The sequence below is a fragment of the Bos taurus genome, chromosome 26, assembly GCF_002263795.3.
Source record: "Bos taurus isolate L1 Dominette 01449 registration number 42190680 breed Hereford chromosome 26, ARS-UCD2.0, whole genome shotgun sequence".
NCBI classification, from domain to species: Eukaryota; Metazoa; Chordata; class Mammalia; order Artiodactyla; family Bovidae; genus Bos; species Bos taurus.
In genome coordinates, this window is record NC_037353.1 from 34,538,743 (window position 1) to 34,553,029 (window position 14,287).

Sequence of the window (14,287 nt, forward strand, 5' to 3'; positions counted from 1 at the left end):
ATTGAACTCAACTGGGCTTTTTCCATTTCCTTAAACGTTTACACTTTATTAAACAGGAGGATAAAGAAAATGGGAAAGTATAGATAATTGGCAGCAGACATCTATATAGCACTAGCTACTAGAATTTATTAATACTAATACTGGTCCATGTTCCAAGTGCTTTTAAAAATACCAAAAAAATAAAAGAAATTGAAGCCGTTTGGTTTCCAAATCAACACCATTCTCCCCTTTCCTTCCCCAGAGGCAAGATCTATCATGAATCTAATAAGCATTTATTCCCAAGGATTCGTGCCTATACCATGCATAGATACATCATAGAATACTTTCTAGTTACATTTTTAATATTACAGGCATTATATTATTGGTATTAACCTACAGTTTGCTATTTTTCAGCCAACGTTTTTGGGATCCAGCATTTTACATCTTACAAAGTCTCAGTGACCACTAGTTTAGAGAACTATTTTAAAAAGAAAAGAAAAAAGAATGATTCCAATAGGTAAATGTTCCTATTAGATAATAATGAAGGATTAAAGCAATGATTATTTTGGACAAAAGACATTAAAAGCACTCAGTTGCACCTCCAAGGGTATCATGAGGGTCTTTGATCTATCAAATTAAAAAGCACAACATTTTTAAAAAATTGCAATGAGTACTAATCAGACCAGATACTTTTCAAATTTCATGGAGTTGTTTTATTCAAATGAAAGTGCTTTGAAGATGAAAAGCGCATGTTTTCCCTCCCAGAATTAAGTCACTCTGTCCCTCATCCCACAAAGTTTATTAAAGTGGGAAAAATAAATACTTATGTTCTTCCCTTTTTCAGTTTACTTGTGTTAGAGCTTGCTTCAATTTTCTATCCTGATTTCTTGTCACAGTTTGTAATTTCCCTACACTGATAGATATTCTTTTCCTTCCCCTTAAATTATGCAGAGTAGTGGTCTGGAGGGAGGGTTCTTGAACCTTACTTTCCTTGTGGTTTTCTCTCATTATTTCATTGCAAGGCAATAGTTCTTGAAAGACCTCATGCTAGCGAACGGCAATTGACATAACAGAGCATAACAACTCTTTTGGAGTCTGAAGGTCTGTGATGTAAATACCCAAGTTTGTTTTTAAAAGGTTTTCATAATCCATTGTATAAATATACATACTTAGATAATTTCCAAAACATGTTCTTTGAAGCCGCAATCCTTCCAGCGCTATTATCTGTTAGTAGCTAGTGAGTGTGGGATCTGCAGGCTTGAATTCCAGCGTATCACTTTAACATTTTCAAATTTCATGAGAGTTGGAACTCAAGAGGACAGACTTACCCCATCCGGCTTTAGGAAAACATCCTCAGCACGTCTTTCATGCTGGAGGGAAGAAGACTCCTGGGTTTTGATAAACTTCACCTCTGTGGAATTACACCAGAAGGAACGGAAATAAAACACTTGTCAGCATTCAGACTCATCCTCGTAGGTAACATTCTGCAATTCCTCCTGGGGTCCACTTTTTATTTTGCCCCCAGACTGCTGACCAAGGCCATGGGGGTTTCAGTGGAAGTCAACAAAGACAATACACGGCCTGCTGGAAATCCGAGGGGTATTTCCTATTATGAGAGGTTTTGCACGGACTTGGTCTACCCTGGCTTGGGGGCAGAGCTACTTAGAGAGAGACGGAGAGGCCTAGTAACAGTTTCAGTTGAGTTTTTCTGATTTTTGGCTTACTGGGGAAAACACCGTGTTGGACTGCACCGCACAGGCCGACAAGCCTTGTAGTTGCCTAGCCGTGAGAACAAAGAAAGAGCCTGTAGAAAGCAACAGAGACATCATTTATTTTTGGACAGGGGGTCTTACTCAAAACATCCTGGAGCAACACCCCACTGTGTACAGCAGACAACAGGAAGGATGAGGCCTCAGTCTGCCATGCTGGGGGAGAAGGAGGCTCCCATTTATAGGGGAATTGACTACAGATGAGCTCGTCAGTTACCAGGGACTACTTAAGTCCTATAATTAAGAGTTGTATAGTCATGTAAATGAAGCAGGGCCTGCTTGGTCAGGGGGATGGACAGAGAGCCAGAGTGGCCGAACCATTGTCTGAACACAATCCCATGGGTGTTTCCAGCCTCATCTGCCTACCTGTACCTGAAACCAAAGAGCAAAGATAGCTGGAGGTCCTCTGGACCAAGCCCTCTGCTAGGCCTTGACCGGACCTTTTACCAGCCCCTCTATATGTTGCTCCCAAGAATCCTTTTGGATTTTTGGTTTCACCAACCAAGATCGGTCGTTGGTATCTTCCAGACTTTCCAACACCACAGAATTCTTGACCCTTGGTGGACTTCATTTTTTACTATAATGAAATTACTTTGGGGTACATTATCTTTTTTCATAGCTTCTGTTATTGCAGTTTGCTTTCCTGATACTTTCTTTGCATTTTCATCTTTAAGAAAATAAGACGGAAGGCAGTAAGAATAAGGGAAAGAATCTCAAACCCAGGGACCAAATGCTGGTTATCTCCGAGTGAGCTCCGCCTCACTCAGCCCTTCCCTGTCAGCGCAGCTCTCATTTCAGCTCCAGATGGTCCCCTTGACCTTGAAGACAGCTTTCTGGGAGAACTCCTTAGTCTTACACCTAAAATCATTATTCTTGGCAGTTCAGTGGAGGATACAGGCTAAACTATTCCCTCTGGGGAACTGTAATCCCAGCCCTAAAGTTGGCTTAGTGGGGCTGGAAACATACTCTCTTATCTCAAGATGAGTAAGTTTACCAATTAAAATTCTTGATTTCTCATCTGCATAACTTTCTCACACTGAGGTGATTAAGAGGAATGCTGGATAGTCTCCTTCTGTCCCTCTAGATCCACTTTCCACTGCTTCTCCCAGGCAAATCTGGCCTAAAAACAAAACAAACAAAAAAAACCCATGTAGGCAAAAATGTATCTTTAAACCAGAAAAGGACCAGACCATCCAGTGCTTTGAAACCATCACCACCATCATCATTGTAAAACATTTGTCAGACACCTGTTCCAGACCCACAAAATACAAGGAAGTGTAAGATGTAGCTTCTGCCTCCAGAGATGTCTCTAATAGCATGTGACTACAGGACTTGCATATATTTGCATAGGATGGAAAAATAAATAGGTTTAAGGAAAATGCTATGGGAGAAAACCGCTCAACCATGCAGGCAATAAATACTGCAGGAGTTTAGGAAAGGGGAAGAAGACTGCAGCTGACTATATTTTAAAAATGATCTCAGTGAAGAGGTGGGACTTGGGAAATACAGTTTTGAGATGATGAGAGAGAAGGGTGTTCTTTCTTCCAAGGAGAAACGTGTGAACAAAGACATAAAAGAGAAAGGAGACAGACCTGCCTGAGGTCCTTTACTGGGCCAGAGCTTGGTACTGAAGTTTTGTTTGACCTGCCCTCAGGACAGGGCCGGCCTCTTTTCCAGGTGTGCTACAACCTGTCCAGGCCATTCGGTATACCTGGGGGATACTACAGCACCTTTGCTACGGAAGCAACGTTTTGCTGCTTGTGTCCTACTTGATTTGATAAGAATGGTGGGAGTTTTCAGCTGAGAAAAGATTGAGAACTGTATTTGTTTCAGCTCACTTAATTCTGTTAACCCCAGCACACTTTTTCATGCTTTACAATTAATACATGTAGTAGAACATACGAATTACAGGCAGGAAATTGAAACATTTTAGTAGATAGACCTTTGAGTTTTGATAAATGCATGCAGCTGCGTAACCGCAACCACAATCAAGACATCAAAGAGTTCCACCACCCAAAAAAGTCCCCCTGGGCCCTTTGTAAGCAACTATCTCTTTCATATCCAACCTCTGAAAACCACAATCTATTTTCTGTTCCTGCAATTTTGCGTTTCCCAGTGAAAGTCGCTCAGTTGTGTCCGACTGTTTGTGACCCCATGGACTGTACAGTCCATGGAATTCTCCAGGCCAGAATACTGGAGTGGGTAGCCATTCCCTTCTCTAGGGGATCTTCCCAATCTAGGGATCAAACCCTGATCTCCTGCATTGCGGGAGGATTCTTTACCAGCTAAGCCACAAGGGGATGTCTATAAATAGAACCACATATTCTGTGGCTTTAGAACCTGGCTTCTCTCAATTAGCATAATGTGTTTGCGATTCATCCATGCCATAGCATATATCAGTAGTTTATTATTTTTTGTTCCTAAATAGTATTCCACTGTATAGATGTTCCAGAATGTTTACCATACAAAAGTTGAAGGATATCAGAGTTGCTTCTACTATTTTTGGCAATTACAAATAAAGCTGCTATTAACATTCACAAACAAGTTTTTCTGTGAATGTAAGTTCTCACTTTTCTTGCATAAATACTTCAGAGTGAAACCTCTGGCTCACACAATAAGTACATGTTTAGGTTTTTGGCTGCTGTCATTAAGCAAGTCCTCATAGGCACATTGAGTGTTTGTGTAGGGGAAAAGTCTGAAAAGGTTCACTACCTTATGTTCCCTTGACTTTTCCACATTTTTTAAATGTAATTTAACATAGTTTGGAGGGGAATAGCTAAAGAGCTCTTTTGCTCTTGCCAGCAAAGTCACACAATAAGTGATAAGAGCAGCTCAGCGTTTATCAATACTCCTCAACGTTTCACTTTATTTTTTCTTTAGTTTTTTTTTTTTTTTTTTAGTTTTATTAGTTGTTAGTATACTTAGTTTCATAAGAAACTGCCAAACCATTTTCCAAAGTAGCTGCACTATTTTGCATTCCCACTGTCTTCCAGTTTCCCTGCACCCTTGCTAGTACGGGTATTGTCATTTTTTTTTTTTTTTTTTTTGTAAACGTAGCCTTTCTTATAGGTGTGGGGTGATAGCTTCAGTATGTACTTCCCTAATGACTAATAAAGGGGACGACAGAGGATGAGATGGCTGGACGGCATCACCGACTCGATGGACGTGAGTCTGAGTGAACTCTGGGAGTTGCTGATGGACAGGGAGACCTTGCCTGCTGCGATTCATGGGGTCACAAAGAGTCAGACACGACTGAGCAACTGAACCGAATGACTAAAGATGCTGCGCATCATCACACTGGGGAGGTTTTAGTTCTACCACAACTATGAGTAACTGCCGCACTGCTCGGTGGTTCTGGGGGACACTTGGCAATGTCTGGAGATGTTTTCAGGTATCCCAATGGGGGAGTGCTAGTAGCATCTAGGGTAGAGACGGGTAGAGGCCAGAGATGTTGTTAAACCTCCCGCAGCGTAAGACAGCCCCCCACAAAAAAGTCATACATCTCAAAATGTCAGGAGTGCCCAGGCTGAGAAACTCTGCACTAGAGGTTGTCAGATTCAACCACAGGCTGCTCTGAAGACCAGGCAAGGTCTTCATGCCACACTGTTGATGTTTGGCTGCTTAGCTGTGTCTGACTCTTTGTGACCCCACGGACTGTAGCCCACCAGGTTCCTCTGGTCATTGGATTTCCCAGGCAAGAATACTGGAGTGGGTTGCCATTCCCTCCTCCAGGGAATCTTCCCCACCCAGGGGTGGAAACTGAGGCAGGTGGATTCTTTACCACTGACCTACCAGGGAAACCTCCACGCTATATTACATTTACCCTAAAATAAATAGACTGAGAAAACAATTTTCAGTTGATTTTTAAACCCTTATTTTTTTTCAGTCTGCCCTGGGGCTCACATGCCCTCAGCTTGATACTTCCCATGATAAGCTCCCTCGGTTTAGACGCACACTCTTGCTAACTTGCGTATTTGGCCTTTTCTGACCTGAGTAAATGTCAAATCACTGAGTTTTTTTTTCTTTGCGTCTGAGTTCCTTTTAATGGTGAGACTCTGTATTATCAAACTTTAGCTCAAAGTAAGTTACGTTTGCATCATAAATCCTTGAAAATGGTTACAATTTATTGCCAAAAGGCAAGTCACCTACTCTCTGTGCACCTCGGTTCCCCTGGTGTGAAATAAGAGAATCAGAGGGGCAGCTGATTGCCAAGGCCCCTCTGACACTCTCCTGTGCTTTGATTCCTATCAAGACTGTTGGGTGCTACTGCCATCTAGAAGGGTGATGAAATCATTCATGTAGCATTTCTTGGCACCAAAGGTATACAACTATTTGGGAGTCCATGCCTCCAATCACCCCATCCCAAATTTTTAAAAATAATAAACAGATAAACAAAGCTATGTGATTTACAGATTCTAGCCATTTAAAAATTTTTTTTCAAATTGGAGGATAGTGTATATTGCTGTGTCAGTTTCTCCTGTACAGCAAAGTGAATCAGCCACACGTATGCATATATCCCCTATTCTTTGGATTTCCTTACCATTGAGGTCACTGCAGAGAACTGAGTAGAGTTTACTGTGCTACCTAGTAGGTCCTCATGTTCTAAAAATGACTGGAATTGGGATACCAGGATTCCAGTCATTTTTAGATTGGGGTTTTTATTTATGGTCAGAAATAAAGCCATTTCCAGTCCATGCTTGTGAGCCCTGATGTTATTCTTCAGAATGTGTGTATAAAGAGCAGTGAGGCAGAAGGGCAAGCCATCACCTACCTGCTGTAGCCAAAGACTGCTCTGAAATTTTTATCTCACTTTTCGCCATTAATGCAAAGCCATAACTTCATTCAACAAGTCCGTATTGAGTATCTATTGTACTCTCAAAGCTGTGCCCGAGACTTAGGCAGACACCAAAGAAGATCAACATATGGGACATTTCGTCCCACAGCGTCCCTCGACACAGGGAAGGACTAGCCCATCACCCGCCCTAAATCGTTAGCCAACCATACAAAGCCAGGACTATCAGCTCCTTGGAGGCTTGTGCCCTAGAGAAGACACTTGCTTGTGAACTTTTTTTCCTCTGATGAAGTAATGGAGCACCAACCAGTGCTTCTTACAGTAAAGGACCTTTTTTAAAATTTCTAACCCACTGGAGACCGATCGATTAGAGACCAATGCCTTGGTAAAACGCAATAAAAGCATGTGTGGCCATCACAACAATGCCCAATGGTTACACAATTTTCTAAAAGCTTCATCCGAATTTCTGTGGTTATCTCATTGTAGAGTAGTAAAATAACAAACAGAAACACCCACAGGCCAGCGCTGGTCTGCACACCACAGTCTGGTAATAAAAGAAAAAGGGAAAAGAGGATATGTTATGCCTAAAGTGATAGTAAAGCTGGAATCTACGATTCACACTGATTTTACCCACCAGATCTGGGCCTTGATGCAAGTAAGAAAGACTCCCCATCCTCAAACCCCACCCGGACTTGACTTTACTTCCCAGCTCCTCTTTCTCCCAAATCTACTTTCTTGTCTTTTTAAAAATAGGTATTTATGTATTTTGGCTGTATTGGGTCTTGGTTGCAGCACACAGGCTCTTCATTATGGCACGTGGGCTTCTCTGTAGTTGTGCCATGTGGGCTCTAGAGCACACAGGCGCAGTCGTTGTGGAGCACAGGCTTGGTTGTGGAGCACAGACTTGGTTGCCCTGAAGCTTGTAAGATCTTAGTTCCCTAACCAGGAATCAAGCCAGTGTCCACTGCATTGGAAGGTGGGTCCTTAACCACTGGACCACCAGGTCAGATCAGATCAGATCAGTCGCTCAGTCTTGTCCGACTCTTTGCGACCCCATGAATCACAGCACACCAGGCCTCCCTGTCCATCACCAACTCCCGGAGTTCACTGAGACCCACGTCCATCGAGTCAGTGATGCCATCCAGCCATCTCATCCTCTGTCATCCCCTTCTCCTCCTGCCCCCAATCCCTCCCAGCATCAGGGTCTTTTCCAATGAGTCAACTCTTCGCATGAGGTGGCCAAAGTAATGGAGTTTCAGCTTTAGCATCAGTCCTTCCAAAGAAATCCCAGGGCTGATCTCCTTCAGAATGGACTGGTTGCATCTCCTTGCAGTCCAAGGGACTCTCAAGAGTCTTCTCCAACACCACACTTCAAAAGCATCAATTCTTTGGTGCTCAGCCTTCTTCACAGTCCAACTCTCACATCCATACATGACCACTGGAAAAACCATAGCCTTGACTAGACGGACCTTTGTTGGCAAAGCAATGTCTCTGCTTTTTAATATGCTGTCTAGGTTGGTCATAACTTTCCTTCCAAGGAGTAAGCGTCTTTTAATTTCATGGCTGCAGTCACCATCTGCAGTGATTTTGGAGCCCCCAAAAATAAAGTCTGACACTGTTTCCACTGTTTCCCCATCTATTTCTCATGAAGTGGTGGGACCGGATGTCATGATCTTCGTTTAAGTCCCCCCAAATCTGTTTTCTGTTCAAAAGGAAGAAGGGCAGATGCCAACTGACGCCACTACCCAACCTGAGTGATTGACAGAGGGTGTTCCCAGCAGCCCTCTCGGGCTCTCCTCTTCAGCTCCTTAGGTCATTCTGGGCTTCTCACACTTCCCTGATTAGTCACTGGGCAGTATCCATCACACTCTGAAGACGTTCAAGCCACTGACCTACCACCTAATGGTTCTCTCATGAGTTTTTCTAGCTCCCTGAAGCATCCAGTCACAGAAATCAAAGACTCCTCTCCTCGTCCATCCCACCCATGGCCCTGGCCAGCTACAGTCACCATAAGGCAGCCTTGACTTTCCTTCCCTCTCAGTCTGTCCAACTGCAAGCATAAGACCCAGAGAGGAAACTCCATCTCCCATGAGTAGACCTGGGCATTCTGCTCCCTGCGGAAAGTGTTTTATTTTAAGAACCAGAGCAAACTGTCATGGCAATAAGTCTTCTACAACTCAAGATGAAACTTCATCCCCAAAGTGCTTACTGAAAAAACAATGGGGAGAAGAGCTCCGTATTCTTAGTTTGATGGCCAGCCAGGTTTGGATTAGGCCGTGTCTCCACCAAAACGCTGAGAAAAAATGATGTGTGAAAATTCCTCTGTCTGCCTCAATACTTTGGTGGATGGTGCTGAATATTTGCAGGACATGGTAACAGAGAAACACTCTGCTATGCAAGCCATTGTTGACACTGTGTTCTTAAAAGAATAGCAAAAGGAGATGCTCAGCAGACTTCTCAGGTCTCTGATGCAATCATACCAACATTGCCTTTTTTTAATCACTCAAGAGGACAGGAAATTAATCTGACCCAGAAACCAAGTTGTGGTATAGAGGAACCAAACTTCATGCATCTTGACACTTTGACATAAAACTGAGTAAACAATATTAAAGTTGAATGATATTATTTTGAGAAACAGTGACTGGAATTGCCTCTCAGCAGTACTTCCCACCTCAGCCTCTTCCGCCTTCAATCTCCCCTGCATATGAAATTCATCTTCCTAAAATACTCCTCTCACATCCCTCTTTTAGTCATGAATCTACAATGGCAGCCAATAATTTATCTCAGAGGCAGTGCCTTGTAAAGCAGAAGGAATCTCAGCCATTTCATCCAGACTCCTTATTTGCAAAGTGATGAAGTCAGAGTCCAGAAAAGGTGATGGACCACGGTTGCTCAGCCAGTAATTGACAGAAATAAGGAGCTAGAGCTCTGAATCCAAGGCATGGCTGTAATTTTTTTTTTTAACTTAATTCCTCTGATAAACCTTCAAAGCACAACTTGATCCAACATTTAAGCAGAGCATCGTTTCTCAGCCGGAGTCCCCAGTTCTACCTCCTTGGACCTTTAGCAGGAAGGTCCTCTCCCTCCTACCCTGTACTCCCCAGCCCAAGGATCTTCTACTCCTTTCTTGGTTCCTCTCCTCCTCTTTGGCTATACATGTGGTGATTGAGCATTCAGTCACATAGTCTTGTTCATTCAGTGTTTCTTGGGTTTCTTCTTCATTAGCATCATAGAGTCATAGGACTTTAGAGGTGGAAGGTATCTAGAAGTCATCCAGTTCAGTCTCAACCTATACCCCATTGCTGACTTGCTCTCCCAGACCACTACCAAGAAGGAGAAAATTAATACCTGACCCCCAGCTGCCCATTCTAAGTGAAACAGCGTGACTTGTTGGAGTTTTTCCTTTTGCTGAGACAAAAATCTCCTTCCACCAATCTGCACTAAAATTGACTTTATGGCTGTTCGTCAAGATGACACAGAGTGAACTTAATCTCTCTTCCATACATCATCTGTTCAGATAATTAAAGACAATTTTTGTGCATCCTCCCTTTCCTTGGTCCCTTCCCTTCCCCAGGAATCTCACTTCCAGCCCAAATAGTTCATCACATTCTCCCCATGACATGGTTTTGAATATGCCACTCACATGGCTCTTAAATCATGATTTTAAAACGTTGAACACAATACCAAAAATATAAAATCAAACACCAGAAAATAGTCTGCTGATGGCCCAATCACCTTCTTTGTTCTAAAATTATACTCTGCCATTGTGTCCTGCAACCTCACTCACTTTCTGAATGCCGTGTCACACTGTGGATCCACCATGAGCTTGTTAGAACTGAAACTTATCATCATCAGGGTATATCTTCCCTCTCTAGACTATGTGTGATTACATTTTCAGATCTTTGCAGAGTGTTGCATCTGTTCTCCTTAAAATAATTCCTTCCTTCTTTTGTTGAACAAGTCATGATTGAATTCCTTGGCACCTGTGAGAAACAAAAAAAGAATCAGTCAATACTCCTTCATCAAAAAGGGCTTGTAGGGACCTTCATGATGGTCCAGCGGTTAAGACTCCATGTTCCCAAAGCAGGGGATCTGGGTTCAATCCCTGGTCAGGGAACTAGACCCCGCACATTGCAACTAAGACCTAGTGTAGCCAAATAAAGAAATAAAAATATTTTTAAAAAGTGCTTATAGTAGTTGAGGTTGTATATGCATATGCTCAGTCATTTCAGTCGTGTCTGACTCTTTGCGACGCTATGGACTGTAGCTACCAGGTTCCTCTGTCCATGGGATTCTCTAGTCAGGAATACTGTAGTGGGTTGTCATTTCCTCCTCCAGGGGAATCTTTCCAACCCAGATATTGAATCCATGTCAACTGCATTGCAGATGGATTCTTTACTCACTGAGCCACTTGGGAAACCCAGGTAAGATTCAGTTCAGTTCAGTTCAGTCACTCAGTTGTGTCCAACTCTTTGGGACCCTATGAACTGCAGCATGCCAGGCCTCCCTGTACATCACCAACTCCCGGAGTTTACCCAAACTCATGTCCATTGAGTCGGTGATGCCATCTAACCATCTCATCCTCTGTCATCCCCTTCTCCTCCTGCCTTCAATCTTTCCCAACATCAGGGTCTTTTCAAATGAGTCAGCTCTTCGCATGAGGTGGCCAAAATATTGGAGTTTCAGCTTCAACATCAGTCCTTCCAATGAACACCCAGGACTGATCTCCTTTAGGATGGACTGGTTGGATCTCCTTGCAGTCCAAGGGACTCTCAAGAGTCTTCTCCAACACCACACTTCAAAAGCATCAATTCTTCGGTACACAGCTTTCTTTATAGTCCAACTCTCACATCCATACATGACTACTGGAAGAACCATAGCCTTGACTAGACGGACCTTTGTTGACAAAGCAGTCTCTGCTTTTTAATATGCTGTCTAGGTTGGTCATAACTTTCCTTCCAAGGAGTAAGCATCTTTTAATTGCATGGCTGCAATCACCATCTGCAGTGATTTTGGAGCCCAAAAAAATAAAGTCAGCCACTGTTTCCCCATCTATTTGCCATGAAGTGATGGGACCGGATGCCATGGTCTTCGTTTTCTGAATGTTGAGCTTTAAGCCAACTTTTTCACTCTCCTTATGGGTGTAAGATTATACACCCATAAATAATTTGTTCTAAGGTAGACATTAATGTGCTTTTCACAAATTTCAGTTATGGAAACGTGGCAGTTCAGAGAAGAGGAAATCACTCCCAAACAGTGAGAGAAGATAGAAGACATGGTGGAGAAAGGGCATGGCTTGAATACACTGAAGTGATAGGAAGGGAATTCTTTGTGATGGGAAAAGGATATGCAGAGATACAGAGGCAAGAGATCAAAGACTCAAAACAAGCTCAGAGGTTAAGAACAGACCTCGTCAGTTGCACTGACACCGGTGCTTCCCTGTTTTCCTCCAGTTCACATTTGCACATCCCTCCCTCCCCAGGAATGACCTCAGGTCCCCCAGTATCGGCACATTTACTCACTTGCTCAATTCTATGACACTCATTGACACACCCATGTCACCTCACAAAACAAAGCTACTGAAAAGAGTTCAAGATTAACTGGCAATTTTTTCCCCCTCTCTTGGATTCATTCTCCCACCCCAGGCCTCTTTAGCACTATTGTGTTATTCCTTTGAAATACAGTGGGGCTCATTTGTTTCTGTGTGCATGCGGTGCAGAGTTTTTTCCTCTTTCTTTTTTTTAACTTGGGAATGATTGCTTTACAATGTTGTATTGTTTTCTGCTATACATCACATGAATCAGCCACAGGCATACACAGGTCTCCTCCCTCCTGGACCCCCTTCTCACCTCCCACCCCACTCCACCGCGCTAGGTGGTCACAGAGCACTGAGCTGACCTCACTGAGTCACACAGCACATTCCCACTTGCTATCTGCTTTACATATGGTAATGTGTATGCTTCCATACTACTCTCTGAATTCTTCCCACCCTCTCCTTCCCCCTCTGTGTCCACAAGTCTGTGCTCTGTGTCTGCATCTCCATTGTGCGTGTGTGCCAAGTCACTTCAGTCATGTCCAACTCTTTGTGAGCCTATGGCCCATAGCCCATCATGCTCCTTTGTTCTTGGGCATCCCCAGGCAAGAACACTGGAGTGGGTTGCCATGCCCTCCTCCAGGGGATCTTCCCAACCCAAGGATCGAACCCAGGCCTCTATGTCTCCTGCAGTGACAGGCAGGTTCTTTACCACCAGCGCCACCCTCCATCGCTGCACTGCAAGTAGGTTCCTCGGTGCCATCTTTCTAGAGTCCACACATATGTATTAATACACAATATTTGTCTTTTTCTGGCTTACTTCACTCTATATAACAGGCCCTAGGTTCATCCACCTCATTAGGACTGACTTGAATGCATTCTTTTTTATAGCTGACTAATATTCCATTGTATATATGTACCACAATTTCTGTATCCATTCGCTGGTCGATGGACATCTAGGCTGCTTCCACGTCCCCTCTTATCTTTCTTGATTTGACTTTAGTTTTCTAATATGTAGAACACACATCTGCTTGACCAGAAACATTATGTTTCTCTGGTAGCTTACTATATCTAGCAAACTGGATCATTCAAAACAGGCAGTTGCTTTTTGACTGACTCATTACTGAATAAATAGACAGTAAGATAGTGTGTATATCAATCAGATATACCTATTACTGAGGAGGTTTTCTGTTGAACCTCCAGAGTACAGAGTTCAACTATAAGCTTAAGTCTTTGATGTCCAGTCATAGCAAAGTCTGATGTGCCCCTGAAGTCTCAGGCTAAGGAAGGGCAGACACCCAGATGGCAGCCTGGGATGCCCCACAGGAAGGGACTCCATCTGGGATGCCATTCAGCGGTGCCCTGGGCAAGCCTGCCCTGGGGTTTGTCCTTGATGTCGCAGTGGCTGTTGGAAAGATGTTTTGAAGTTGCACCTGTACAGTAAACTTCCTCACGTGACTGCTGCTTCTTCCGCTGTGGTCAAGGTACAGGAAGGAAGAAAGAGGCTAACCTTCCTCAGAGGTTTAGACAGATCAGTGTGTGCACGGCATTTCTTTGGGTACCCATAGGGTACCCATATTTGAGAAACATGAATTACAGCCAGGTTGGCCTCTCCATGAAGAAGAGATAAGAAAGATATGATTCATTACATAAACCTGAGAAGAAGGGCTCTAGTTAACATAGAATCTGTTTCACTTTTCAATTAGACTTATCAATCACTATAAATGTAATCATTAACAAATTATTTAAATAATTGGCTGTGCAAACAGGGGGCCAGAAAGACAAACTACTTGTTTGGGAGTTCCCAAAACTATCCTTTGAAATTACAAGATCCCTTTTTTTCTCATGAAAATTTTCATGAAAAAAATTCAGCTTCAGTACTATGCATTAAGTGTGATTTTCCTCTCCCAGTGAAGGGAGGAGCACACTGCAAGTTCATTGGTAGCATCTAAAGGAGTGTGACTCATTCCAGCAGAACCTACTGGGCTCCTGGAATGAGGAGAAGCTCAGCGCAGTAGCCTTGGGGCTCCTGTGACATGAACCCTTTATCCAGGTTTCTCCCTTAATGCCCTCAAACCACCTCACTGGAGAGAAGAATGCAGATAGAGAACTGGGTAAAATTCTCTCCTTCAATTGTTGAAAACACATTTTTGACCTTTTAATACAATCAGAGAGAAAACAGAATTTGTTGATATCATTCAACTTAACCTAAAC